Below are 14,581 nucleotides of genomic sequence, written 5' to 3'. Positions count from 1 at the left end.
CAAAAAACGATCTGAGCTGCAGTTTAGGGTTAACGTAATGAGAATTAAACGCTCACCACTTTGATATGAGAAATTTCTGTTCCTCATACTGTTTCCGCGAACCAACGTATCATAGCACATAGTTTAGTTGCAATGTATATTTAACCACTATGGGCACAAGTTAGCCGACGTTTTACCATTCCAAGATGGATGATGTTTTCCAGTCCTATTACTCTGTCCATGGCTCTTAGGTGGGATGGATGATATTTTCTAGTCCTATTACTCTGTCCATGGCTCCAAGGTGGGAGGTCACGAATATACAACTCTAGCAGTCCTGTTTCACTGTCGACCAAACAAATGTGGGTATATAACACCGCAACATGCTGTCAGAAGTTTAGTTCGTGGTAGAGTTTGGAAGCACAACGGCGTCATTTTGAACAGTTAGAGGTGAGTCTATGTCTGGTTGAGCTAGTATAGGCCTAGAGCGCATGTAATCTTAGAATTTTACTAGTAGACTTGCTTTCTTTGCAGATAGTAACTAAGAAGCCCAGATTCTTAATGGAGAGGATAACGCAACTTTGGTGAGCTTATACACATAATGGGGGTTACTGCACTCAATACAGCGCCAGTGTTTAAGTTTGACAGATTTAGTGTGCAAAGAGGGAAGAGCAGTTCCATTGGTCACCGAGATAAGTGGAGATCAGATTTTCTTAGTAGCATAAGAAGGTGGCTCAGTTTATTTTGGGCAGTGGCTAGCGTTAATGCATGCAATTAAGATGTGTTATTGTATTGGTTAAGTTCAAACAGTATTCAAGAACGATGTTGTTGATACGTGTGGTGTAGTAATTTTCCAGTTCTTTACTGAGTCATGAATTTTTTGAGAATATCAATTTTGCTGGCAAGACAGGAATTTTCTAATATACCCTTGCTTTTTTGCATCTTAGATAGTGAAATATCAAGAAGCATTCCCCGCAGGTGCCGGTACGTGCTCGAGCACAGATGGTTTCGGTGCTCACGCACGAGTGATTATTGTCTTTCCACTTAGACTTATTTCTTTCAGTCACAGCTACTTAGTATCAAGTAAGTGAACATTTAGATTCCCCATCAGGCTTCTGAACAAATTGATGTCTAGGTTGTGATACATATATATCTTGTCGTTTTCGTTCTCAGCTGAGAGATTGAGATTTATCAACTTTACATGTTGGAGCACTTGAATTCTGATAAATGACATTGAGGAGTTGAGATGTGAGTACCTTCGTTACTATTTTTGCCCCTACAACATACGCAGTATGGTGGCACACTTACCATTAACATCGAGTTTATCCCTTGTTGCGCCCTGAATTTTGTAAATTAACACTGTAACGCAAGACACATTGATAGCGGTAGAGACGTTTTCTCCAGTTTAGTTTTTACCTCTTTTCTCTTTCTAATTTTTGACCTGGATCAATTGTCCGATGTTTATATCATTCATGTAATTAACTGTTCAAATTAGATGCCGGAACACATATATCTAGCTTCAGTGTTTTTCATGAACTGCCTTCGCAAATTATTTAATGAGATGTTAGTTGAAGTTCTTTGTAAACAAATGAAATGTTAACACGGATTATTGATACGTTGTCTCATTCTTACAGTGCCCCTGAAGAAGGGAATCCCCCGAAATGCATTGGGCTTATTTCTCAACTATGTCTTCACCTTCATCAAAAAGTTTTCAACATCAGAGTTATTACAACAAATTTATAATGTGATGACATTTACTTGTTAATTTTCAGATTGTGTATTGATTTCAAAATGAATATGTTGAAATGAACAAGATTTACAAGCAAAAGATTATATAAAGCTACGTTTTGAAAAATAATTTCTTTCTTTGAATTTTCTCTTCGAGTGATAACATTGAAATATTATAGGTTATCAATTGTTCACATTGGTTATACTTTAAACATATAGGAGCGCGCTTGGTAAACTAGTGGAATTTTCCACCAGAGGTTGATTGTTACTTTGGGCTGGCTGCCTTACAACCAAGCAGCACACAAACAGTGTACAAATATTATATGAACAGTATATTAGTATTACATTAGGGAGTGCGCAGATAAGAAAAACTTTCATTCCCTTCCCTGTTCCCCATTTAGCGATCTTCTCAGGGGTGTAGTATAGGAAGAAGAAGGTTTTATAAAATTGCGTCTGTAGCTTTATCGACATTAGTGAGTTTGAAGCAAAGTCATATGCTATGCGGGGGATATTAGAGTGTACTCCCAGTTGTTCCTGCCAAATTGCGCAATGTTTGTCCATATCATCTTGGGCCATTAAATTCAGTGTTTCGCAAATTTCCCCAATCCTGGGTGTCATTTTTTTACATAAGTTATCAATCAATTGATTGTTACGGAAGTTCTCCCGCCCGCCGGTTTTCTTTATTAGGAAGTCTCTAACCTGCAAAAACTTGAAAAAATCTCTATGGCTAATGTTATATTCCTCATGCAGATCCTCAAATATCTTAAGACATCCTTGTTTATAAAAGAAGCCTAGTTGCATAATCCCTGCCGAGATCCATCTGTTTATACAGTTATCATGAAATATTAGAGGTAAATCGTTATTACTGTACATTGGTGTGTAAAATGAAAATCGCCCGAGCCCCAACATCTTGCGAATACTGTTCCATGCTTTATGAACTCCCATAATAGTCTTAAACTTGACTTTCTTGAAATAATTATCGTTTGTATGTCGCCAAAAGCAACCAGCACAATCCTCTCCTAGTAAGAGTTCTTGAGGGGACGGGATCTCTTGATTAATACTATCGATCGAGATCAAGTTGGCGCAATATTTTAGGACAGTGGCCCAATAATGCAATTTGAAATTCGGTAGGGATAAACCTCCCTTTTCCTTCGGTAGTACCAGGCGTTTAAGAGCCCTTCTGGGTTTTTTATATCCCCAAATAAAACTTGAAAGCATAGAGTTGATAATCCTAAAGATTTGGGGGGAAAATTCAAGGCAAATAGTCCTAAAGAAATATAGAAATCGCAGGAAAAAAAGCATCTTAATCAAATTACAGCGGCCCCCTATAGTTAGATGTAAATTATCAAGACGTACCATCTCCTTTCTAGTTCTAGAAATTAATGGTTTCAGATTAATATCAACAATGTTTTGAATTTTAGCACTTATTGTAAACCCTAGATATACAGCCTCCTCAGTTACTCTTGAGTCCTCCATCACACTCATGTGGTTTAGAACAATCTGGGTTTTATTAGAATTCAGTTTATATCCAGATACTAATCCAAATAGCTGTGCTTCCTCTTCTATCACCGGCATGGCTATGTTGGGGTCTCTAGTGACAAGCGCGATATCATCGGCGTATGCCAAGGTTTTAGTATTATGATTGCGTATTTGGATTGGTGATATATTTACACAATTGTCCAACCATCGGATAAATGGATCGATATATATTGCAAATAGGAGGGGTGAGCAGGGACATCCCTGCCTAGTTCCTCTCGTGATCGCAAAGTTTTCTGACAGGAGCCCATTGACTAGTACTCTTGCGCTCGGTTTATTATATAGTCCTTTAGTGGCCATAATAAATTTATCGTTAATTCCACTATAAGACATTGCCTTCCATAAAAATCTCCAGGAGACCCTATCAAACGCTTTTTCTGCGTCAAGGAGTATAAGCGCCATAGGGTCTCCTGTGGACTCTGTATAGTCAAACAGCGAGATCACCCATTGAACATGGTCAGTTGTTGACCTTCCTGGGATAAATCCATGTTGGTGTTTGGAGACTATTTTATTTATGATTGGTGCCAATCTGCCCGCCAGGAGTTTTGAGTAGATTTTTGAGTCCCCATTAATTAGAGTAATTGGTCAATATGAACCTAAATCAAGCGAATTTTTATTTTTCTTCAAGAAGACCACAATCTTAGCTTCTGACCAGGAGGAGGGAGGGATGCCTCCCTGAAATATGTGGTCAAACAAAGTCATCATTATTATTTTTAATTGATCAGCAAATTTCAGATAGAACTCAGATGGTATCCCGTCCATTCCTGCTGCTTTCCCACTTTTTGAGTTTTTTAGAGATAATAGGATCTCATCCCAGTTGGGTAATTCATCCTGCATGTCCTGGTCCTTCTTCTCAGATCTAGGACCTCGATTGGCATCTAAATAAAGATCTGGATCCCCCAATCCACTTATAGGTTCTGTATATAGATCTTCATAAAATCTCTGAAATGCAGCCCTTACTTCATCTGGTTCTGATTTTATACCTAATCTAGGGTCCTGGATTTCTCTAATAGTGCTCGCTGATGCCACTTCTCTAATGCGCATCGCTAGCTGATGCCCAACCAGTTCACTCAGCTCATATATCTTTTCTTTATTTACTGATGCTTTAGTGATGGCCTTTTCCACTATTATTTCTGTGATAAGATTTTTTGCAATGGCTACCTGAGATAATGCGCTGGCTAGCTCCTGGTCTTGTTGAGCTGCAGCGGTCAGATCTTCTTCGGCTTTACCCAAGTTATAATATAGTGCATCTTGGTGGGATTTCCCTTCTTTATTGGATCTAAGAGAGAATTGTAATGTCTCACCTCTTATGCCCGCGTTAAGGGCGTCCCATACCATTATTATAGATGTACTTCCAAGATTATCTGCAATAAAGCCCGGAATCCACCCCTTCATGTGTTCGCAATACATTCCATTCATTAACAGAGCCCTTTCGAACGTCCAGCTCTTAATTGGATGGTTATTAGGAGTGTATGATAACTTTAAAGTTAATGGGTTATGATCTGATAACAGGCGTGGAATTTTATCTATCCTACATACACTTTTCAATGAATTACACAATGTAAAACCAGGATCTCCCCAGTGATTATGTTGCCAACCATCTATTAGGCTATGTACCATACATAGGTCTTTTAGAGCCCGAAAAACTCTTGGTTTCCTACCATGGTATTTAAATTCGGGACCCATGGTCCAGTCCCCGGGGAGATGTAAATTAAAAACCCCACACACTATAAGGGGTAGCGGCCAATGAGCTAGCTCGTTGGAGACCTTTATTAGCATCTCTGGTTCGTCAAGGACACTCCCATAAATAGTGCAGATTGTTATTTTATTTCGCCCCATATTATACTTACATTCGGCAATTGCCCATCTCCCGAATTTATCAGAGAGTACTTTATCAAATTGGAGACCCCCACCTTTTGCTAAGATTGCAACCCCCTTGGTTCGGACTCCCTGTGTAGTGGCAGTGATGAGGTTATATCCCAAGGATTTCAATAAGTAATGCTGAGAACCTTCGATAGGAGTTTCTTGTAGGCAGGCGATATTAGCCTCCATTAGTTTTAGTCCTACCACCACTTTCTGTCTTTTGTTGATATCATTGAGTCTGCAGATGTTTAAAGAAACAATTTTTAACTTAGCCATAATAAAATTAAAATGATTGCCATTGGCCTAGTGTCATACCCATGTCTTTGTTTCCTAGTGAATGAACGCTTGTCTGTGACTACAGTAATACAGTTTTTTATACCCTTCATGTAATTGACATTCCTTGGTCCTAAGCTCCTACCCCCTACTCCCACGTCCCACCCTTGGTTTCCTCCTCCATCCCCGTCCCTTACCAACTCCTGAGGCATCCTAGGTCCCGGGTTTTATAGAGAAATTATAATCAACCACAACCATTATACATAAACAACATTTTGTTTGAGCATATGGTTTTTAAACTTGAACTCATAATATGTTGCGACCTGCTTATCCATTATACTAATCCCCCGAGCATTCCCAGTATGATCAGCTTTTTTCTTCTACTTCTTTATATGTTTATTTAGTTATTTCCCCGAGCTTCGGGTCTCCTTCTCTGAAATTTCTCTTAAGTATTCTTCAGCTTGTATTTCACTTGTAAAGCTTCTGATTGAGCCTTTAAATATAATTTTAACCGTGCCGGATTCTGTAGGTATACCTTAGCACCGATTTTTTCGAATGGTGCAAATAATTGGCGCATTTTCCACCTTCGCTCTACGGTGGTATGCGCAAAATCTGGCCTTACAAAGAATTTGAACCCTTTATATTCCCGTTGGCTTGTGGGTCTTGCAAGATCATAGATTGTTTACCTAAGAAGAAAGTTCCCAAAGTAAATCACCATAGCCCTGGGATATTGTCGTGTTTTGTGAGAATGTTTCGATAGAGTCAGAGGAAATCGATGGATGCGCTGAATCTCTCTATCCATATCCCAGGCCTCCAATTCCGGGAATGCCGCTTTGATTAGAGTGATCATTGACCCTCTAGCATCGTTTCCTTCAAAATTTTCTGGGATACCAAGAAATCTTAGATTATTCCATCTGGATCTATTCTCCTGATCCTCGACTTTTGCATAAGATGTTTGATTATTCCATCATGTTCTTTTTCTGTCTTTTGTAGTTCAACTGCGGCCATTCTCTCCGAGATCTCAGTACATATGTTTTCAACTTTTTTGACTGTGCTTAGTAATTTGTCAATGGCGGCACGGTTCCTTTGGCTATCTTTTTTATCATCTTTATGAAAGTTCTTTATTGAGCTCAGAACATCACTTAATGATGGTTTGCTGTCAATCCAGATCCGGACCCATTTCCCATTGTTTTTTGGCCTCCTTCTTCTATCTCGTCCATCCTGTGTTTCTGGCATGGTGTTTCTCCCATTGATTTTACGATCGGGCTTTTCCGAGGAGGATTTGTTCTGTTTTTGCCATGATCCGTATTAGTGCCTGGTCTGTTGTCTCTTCATTGATGAGATTAGATTCTTTTTTGCTTCTTATCCTCTTTTTTTTCCCTTGTTTTTTCCTAGGATTTGTTTCACAGATGTTTCTCGGATCCTGTGAGTCAGATATCTCTGAAGATAGGGTCTCCATTCGTAGACCTGGGCTAGCTTTACTTGTATCACTTAGTTCACTTAGTTCACTTGACTTGCTTGATATAGACAACCCTGTTTGATATATATCTGAGTCAGAATCTTCCTCGGAGTATGATTTATTTTCTATATGTAGATCTTGCCCCTCTGGAGGCATCCTGCTTTGATCTGAACGCTCCCTTTGATTAGTCATCATTGTTTTTATTATTATGGGATCCCCAGGCCCTTCGGTGCTCCTACATGGAGCTACGATCTGGTTAGGGGTATTCACATCTCGGATGTCGATTTCACCTCCTTCGGCGTTTTCTAGGATCACACCAGGTCTATCTACCCAAGCTCCGCTTGTATCTTTGATCTGTAATTTTTCGTTATTTGGGATGTTAATCGCACCATCCTTATGTAGAGGCCTGAAGATATTAGAGATTCTAGGCTGAGAAGTGTTAGGTGAACCTGGATTATTTGCATTAGCCTTCAAGTTCTTTATTGTTTGTAGTCTCTGAGCTTTATTGGCCATTAGCTCCAGTTTGGCATCTTCTTCTGAATCTCTCCCCTTCTCTTTCTCTTTCTCCTTCTTTTTTTCTTTTATTTTTAGTTTTGTTTTCTCCTTCTCCTTCTCCTTCTCTAGTTTTTGTTCCGTATTTTTCTCCGTGATTTTACTTTTACTTCTCCCACTCTCGTGAGGTTCATTTCTTTCCAAGTCCTTTTCCTTTGCCTTTGACCCTCTAGTTTCAGGACCTCTATGTCTCCCATTATGTCTCTCATTATTAAATTGTGATACATCAACAGTTTCCAGTTCCTTTTCTTTTTCCTTTGCCACATTGTGTGGGAGAGGATCGTTTCCCGCATTCTGGGTATTTTCTGGGTGTTTTTCTACATGCTCCAGTATTTCTTGGGATATTTCTTGGGGTTGTTCCTGGGCCTCATATGTTCTTTGCTGGGTCATAACTTCCCCTCCCACCTTTCCTCCGTCGGGTTCCGAATTGGTCAACACAGTTGTTTGTCTTCCTGTTCTTGTATCTCCACTGTCATCGGCAGTAGCATCTCTTTTTTCTCTTTTCTCCATGTCCTCTTTTTGGCTAAAAATCCTGTTCTTTTCTCTTAAATACTGCACCTGTAGTTGTAACCAAAATCGTGGCCAGAACTGGAGTTGGACTTGTTCTTTTTTTACTTCCCTGCCTCTCTTTTCAGTTCGCCAGTTGATTTGCCAGTTGATTTCCTTCCCTGGTACTATCTGTGTCACTTTACTTGTCTTACTGTGAGTCCAGGTGCCTCTTTGACAAGTGCTGTACTGCTGTTTTATTTTGGAGACATATGTTACCCCACTATCAGTACCAAGCACACCTATTTTTGAGATCAGTTTATTTTCACAGCTATTTGCACAGTTTATTCTGATATCTCTGATCTCTCTGAGGCACACCTTAAGGTCCGAATGCCACCGGCACAGTGAAACATGCAGTGAAATATAGGATTTCTTTTTTAGCAGCATTCGTCGTTTTTTTCCCTTGTCCTTTTGTCCTTTTATCAGCTTTCACTGCCCCCTGCTGGCAATGCCTCAGCTTTGAAACTTGCTCTCTGCTTCGTTGCCCTGGTTGCAAGAGACGGAAGCTACTCACCGCGTGCAGCATTAACTGCACCTGCCCTGTGTGTGCAGATGACGCTCACTACTGTCGGCGGCAGATTCAGGCAGGGCTCTCCAGTGATCGGAACCCCGGATGCGCGATAAAGATAACAACATGAGTGCAGTGCAGTGCGAGAAGGAGTGGGCTTCGCCCCGGAACAGTAAGGAACGGTAAAGCGGTAAGTTTTAGGCAAGGCAAGGAAAAACAGGGACAGGTAATTAGAAATCAAAAAATATTCGTAAAGCTCCGTAGGATTCTGTGTGGCCCCGTGGCGTTCTATGCTCTATGCTCTATCCACCCCACTTTAACACTCGTAACACTCTCTCAATGCTCACAGCTGACAGCTCATAGTTCGTGGCAAGTATTGGCTGTTAATTCGTAGCTCGAGAGCTCAGGGGGTTGAAATTACCTTGCATACGTCAAATGAGATCCCGACACCAGTTCATACAGGTCAACTTCAATTGAGTTTGTTCGCACCAGATTAACTCACAGTTTTTGATCCATTAAATCGAAGATACAGCCTCAGCCACAGCACAGCAGCCACAGCAGCGATCCTGCTATGATCTCCTTCCCCGCCAGTTACGCCCAAGCACATAAGAAGGGGCTTCTCCAATCTTTACTGGCTTGCTCATGGTATTTTTAATATTCTCAATATGTACTCAAAAACCAGATCACACCCGGCGATGGTTTCCAGCAGATAGCCATGTTGGGTCTCCTTGCAAAAAAAAAAGGTTGCGTGGTTTGAGAAAACGCTACAATCTGTCCAGGTTCACGGTATGCTGCTGATGCGACCTCTCACTCAGCCACCATCTTGCCTCTGGATATTTTAAAGCAAGGGGAGAATTAATTCAACAATTAACAAAAGGCATGGAAGCAGTGACAGTCCCAGTTACAATTGGTCCTGTTGTACCAGGTTTTGATCAAAGTGAAAATAGGCATTCTGTTATAGCGAATCCTTTAAATGCAGAAATTCAAAAAGTGGCAGAAAATTTTTATTCTGAGTTAACGGAAATACACAAAGATAAAACAATGCCAAATTTAACTTTAAATCAAGGTTTGTCAAATGTCACACCATCAGCTGCAGAATCAGATTCTGGTTCCATAAATAGAACAGATTTAACACAAGTTCCTGAAACTAAACAACTTGATGTTGCAAAATTAAAAGCAGATTTAGAACAATTCATTATTGGCACAATTGGTACTGACTGTTTGAAGCAATATCAGGATGATGAACTGCTATTCATTTGTAAAAGCATTCAGTGGAAAACTAAAAATATATATGAACAGTTTGAAGAGGTGGCTGCTGAATTGGAAATAGATTTAACTCGCCAGAAGCAATTGCAAAAGCATTACAGAGTGGATTTTTCTGAGAAAGACATAGAGAATCTAAATACTACAGGTAGAATAACCCATATAAAAGAATTGATTGTGTTTTTAAAAAGATTGGGTGATTTAAGTAAATGGAGAGTTAAGTGGACAAAGAAAAGAGAAGAAGAAAAGAGAGACAGGGGAGAAGTTTTTGCTGAATTTCCGATGAGGGAAATAGCTGGTGGGGGTTATGTTCATGTTCCATGGACAAGACAGGATATATTACTCTTCACAAATGATTTTCCTCGGTTGAGAGAAAAGCCGGTGGAATGGTATCGTCAGGTTGATAGATTCATTAAAGTCTCAAAAGTTCTGTGGATTCATCTTGATGGTTTCTTTGACATTGTTGTCCCGTCAGATCTTTGGACAGAATGTAAAATTTCAGTTAGCTGGCCCAAGGAGGAACCGCAGCGACATAAAGTAACAGGCGCTCCTTCAGATATTGTCATGGATTTCTATGACAAAGTAATTGTTTGGCTGAAAGACAAGATTCCTGCAAAGGAAGTAGATTGGGTTAAAATAGACAGAACAAATCAGGAACCAAAAGAATCAGTTCATTCCTATTATGAAAGGTTGCTCCTGGTATTTAAACAATACAGTGGCTATGAAAAATTAAGTGAAAGTGACATGAGCCACTTCATTTACAGGTTTGTTTATGGCCTGAGACCTGAGATAGGGGATATGATTAGAACTCAAATTGTCAGTTGGCAATCACTCTCAGTTGATGACATCCTGAGAAAGGCAAAATATTGCAGTGATGAATCAGATACAAAGCAGAAGAAACTCAAGGAAAAGGCAATGTGGGCACAAGTGAAGGTAGCTGAACAGCAGATAGCAACATTAGAAAATAATTTTTTTTAGCAGAATCCAGAGAAGTTCAAGGGGAACTTTTCAAATAAGCCAAAATTTAATATAAATATTGAGGAGCTAAAACAAAAGCTACCTTGTTTTAATTGCGGCGAAATTTGACACTGGACGCATGAGTGTAAAAATCTGCCCAGAAAATTAAAAAATTCATCATTGAATCCACAGATGCAGAGTGAGGTAAATCAGCAGCAACAGCAACAGCTTCAGCGACAGTTAAATGAAATAAGTCAGCAGCAACAGCTACAGCGACAGTTAGCGAATCAGCAGAACCAATTGATTCAGCAGAACCAAATTTCACAGCCACCTTTGCCAAATTGCATGAATATACAGAGATACAATCCAGAGACGGGTTTCTGCGGAGCTGAACAGGTAAAAAGATCACAATAAGCAAATGTGTCAAATGTCTCTCAACAATTTTGGTTAAAAGAAAACGAGAGCAGTGACTCAGAGGATTATTCATGACGGTGCCTGAGAGAGGAAGAAGAGTGTGTGCTTGGAGCCACTTTTGAGGTAGATCAGTCAGGTCCATTTGTAAATGGTAAAGTGAATGACAAAGATATCACTTTTCTTGTGGACACTGGTGCTACCCGTTCTACTGTTAGATCAGTGGAAAATGAAAATCTTCCTCTCTCGGGTGATTCTATCCAGGTAGTTGGTGTAGCTAATCAGCAGATTAAAACGAATCTGACGAAACCAGTGGATGTAGAAATTGTAAATTACAAAGACAAACACAGATTTGTTGTCTGTAACAGCAGCCCTGTTAATCTTTTAGGTCAGGATCTGCTATGCAAGATGAATTGTAAAATGTATTGTTCACCAGAGGGTATTGAGCTTAAAACTCTAGAAGAAGATGTAATGTAATGTAATTTATATGTATAAATACTTGTTAAGCGCAACTGCCACCCAAAGGGTATCCTGGGGCTGAGACCATATCATTCCATCAGATGTAATACACTACATTGCTCTTGGGAAGAGGTGGGTCTTGAGATCCCTCTTAAAGGAAATTAGATCTTGCCTACTCCTCAGCGCCAGAGGTAAGGTGTTCCATAATTTGGCGGCCATGAAGCTAAAAGCACGACCGTCCATCCTCACTCTGCTAATCCTGGGCACCGTCACCAGGAACGCTGAAGAAGATCTCAAGGGTCTAGCGGCTTGGTACCAGGAGAAAAGGTTTTGAAGCAACGTTGGTCCCAATGCATGCAAGGCCCTAAAAACAAGGCATAAGGCCTTGAAAGCAATCCGATGTTGGATAGGCAGCCAATGGAGATCAGAGAGAGCTGCAGATGACGATGCAGAACGTGGGCGAGATAGAGCCAGTTTGGCTGCCATGTTTTGAATCTTCTGCAACTTGGTTTGTACAAATTGACACTATTAATGGTTGACGAAGAAAATAAAATGTTTCCTGCTTTTGATAAAAATAACTTACCTGAAGAACTAAAAGAGACAGTAAATCCAAAAATTTGGGATCTAACTGGTGATGAAATGGGTTTGATGAAACACGTGGACCCAGTAAAAATTACTGTCAGACAAGGAATAGATTTTCCAAACATTCCCCAGTACAAAATGAAACCTGAAACAATTGAGGGTGTAATTCCTGTAGAAAAATTCATTAAGCAAGGTGTTTTGAGAGAAATTGAGAGTAGCCCATGTAATTCACCGATTATGGGTATTAAAAAGCCAAACGGAACGTATAGAATAGTTCAGGACCTGAGAAAAATTAATAAGATAGTTGTTCCTTGCTGTCCAGTTGTACCAAATCCAGCTGTAATTCTATATCAGATTCCGCATGATGCAGAATGGTACACGGTCATTGACCTATGTAATGCCTTCTTTACAGTTCCACTGCATCCAGATAGCCAGCACATTTTTGCATTTCGGTTCCAGGATCGCATATTAGCATGGTGTCGTATCCCTCAAGGGTATACTGAGAGTCCATCTATCTTTAATCAGTTATTAAAGAAATCCCTGGAAGATTTAAAATTACCTGGAGAGTCAACATTGGTCCCGTATATAGATGACCTCCTGATTGCAGGAAAAACAAGATACATTGTGTGACTGACACCGTTACACTTTTGAATCGCTTGGCAGATGAAGGGCATAAAGTGTCACCTGCAAAACTACAGTTTTGCAAACAAGAAGTTAAATACCTTGGTCACAGAATTGCAAAGGGAATTAGACAAGTGACAATTGAGAGAATAAAAATGATTCGGGCAATACAACCACCAACAACTCAAAGACAGATCAGGATGTTTCTAGGAATGGTTGGTTCTTGTCGTCAATGGATTTGTGGGTTTTCAGTAATTGCAAAACCTTTGCAAAGATTAACAAAGGCAGACATAAAGGACCCGATTGTTTTGACAAAAACAGAATTAGAGGCTTTTGAAAAGTTAAAGAAAAGTCTCTGTGAAGCACCAGCATTGGGTATGCCTGATTATGATAAGGAATTTGAGCTGTACTGCAGTGAAAGGGAGGGTTGTGCATTGTCAGTTCTCATTCAGAAACATGGAAAAATTAGAAAACCTATAGCTTACTTTTCGGCTGTTCTTGATCCTGTTGCAAAAGCATTGCCAGGTTGCTTAAAAGCAGTGGCTGCAACAAGTGTAAGCCTTGAGCAAAGTGAAGGAATCATAATGGGGTTTCCTGTAAAAGTATATGTACCTCATTCAGTTGAAACACTTCTTACTAGAAGTAAAACACAACACCTGTCAAGCAACAGATTGACAAAATATGAAAAAGTTATTCTGGGATCAGATAATGTATCCATTGCAAGACGTCTTAATCTCAATCCAGCTACACTTTTACCAGATAATGTGGTTTCTGAAAATGATGATGAAAATGACGATGTTGATCATGAATGTTTGGATTTTTTGGAATACTGTAACAAACCCAGAAAAGACATTAAAGATGTGCCTTTACCAGAGTCAGACATTGTTTACTTTGTTGATGGCTCTTTTTTAAGAACAGATGAAGGCATTCTGAGAGCAGCATATTCAGTCTGCACAGTTTCTGAGATAGTTGAAGGTTCAACTCTTGAAGGAATTCATTCAGCACAAGTAGCAGAATTAGTTGCTTTAATTCATGCCTGTGAAAAAGCAGCAGGGAAAAAAGTTACCATAGTGACTGACAGTCAGTATGGATATGGCGTAGTCCATGATTATGGTCAGCTCTGGTCTCAGAGAGGTTATTTAACCTCTGCAGGGACTCCAATCAGGAATGCAAAATTAATCAAAAGACTGATCGATGGCATTCAGTTACCAGAAAAAATAACTGTGGTTAAATGTGGAGCGCATAAAAAGGGACAAGATACATTACTAAAGGAAATGCCTTTGCAGATGAAACTGCACGATACTGTGCAAAGAATAATCTTTCACTTAATCGGGAAAAGGATAATGAACATATAATGAACTCTCTCATGCTAATATCTGTGGTAGAAACATGGCAGGGAGAAAAAGACTTACAAGATGAAGCAAATGATGAGGAGAAAAACACATGGCTCAAAGAAGGTTGTAGACAGCAAGAGGAAGATGGAATTTGGGTTTACAAAGATGGTAGACCTGTTATGCCTAATTGCATGATTGCTGACATGGCATGGATGTACCATGGACCAGGTCACTTAGGTAGAGACACAATGATCAGACAGTTCAGGAAGACTTGGTATAATCCAAAATTTAAGGTTATTGCAGAGTCACTTTGCCAACGTTGTTTGATCTGTCAGCAAATCAATCCAAACAGAAAAACAGTTGTAAGCATGGGAACCATAGGACGGGAGGGTGGTCCTTTTACTAGATTGCAAATGGATTTCATTGACATGCCACCACATAACAAACTTAGGTATGTTCTTGTTATTGTCTGTTTGTTTTCAAGATGGGTGGAAGCGTTCCCAACTCGTCACA

Source organism: Lissotriton vulgaris, chromosome 5 (genome assembly GCF_964263255.1).
Source record: "Lissotriton vulgaris chromosome 5, aLisVul1.2, whole genome shotgun sequence".
NCBI classification, from domain to species: Eukaryota; Metazoa; Chordata; class Amphibia; order Caudata; family Salamandridae; genus Lissotriton; species Lissotriton vulgaris.
Note: the sequence above shows the minus strand (reverse complement) of the source record.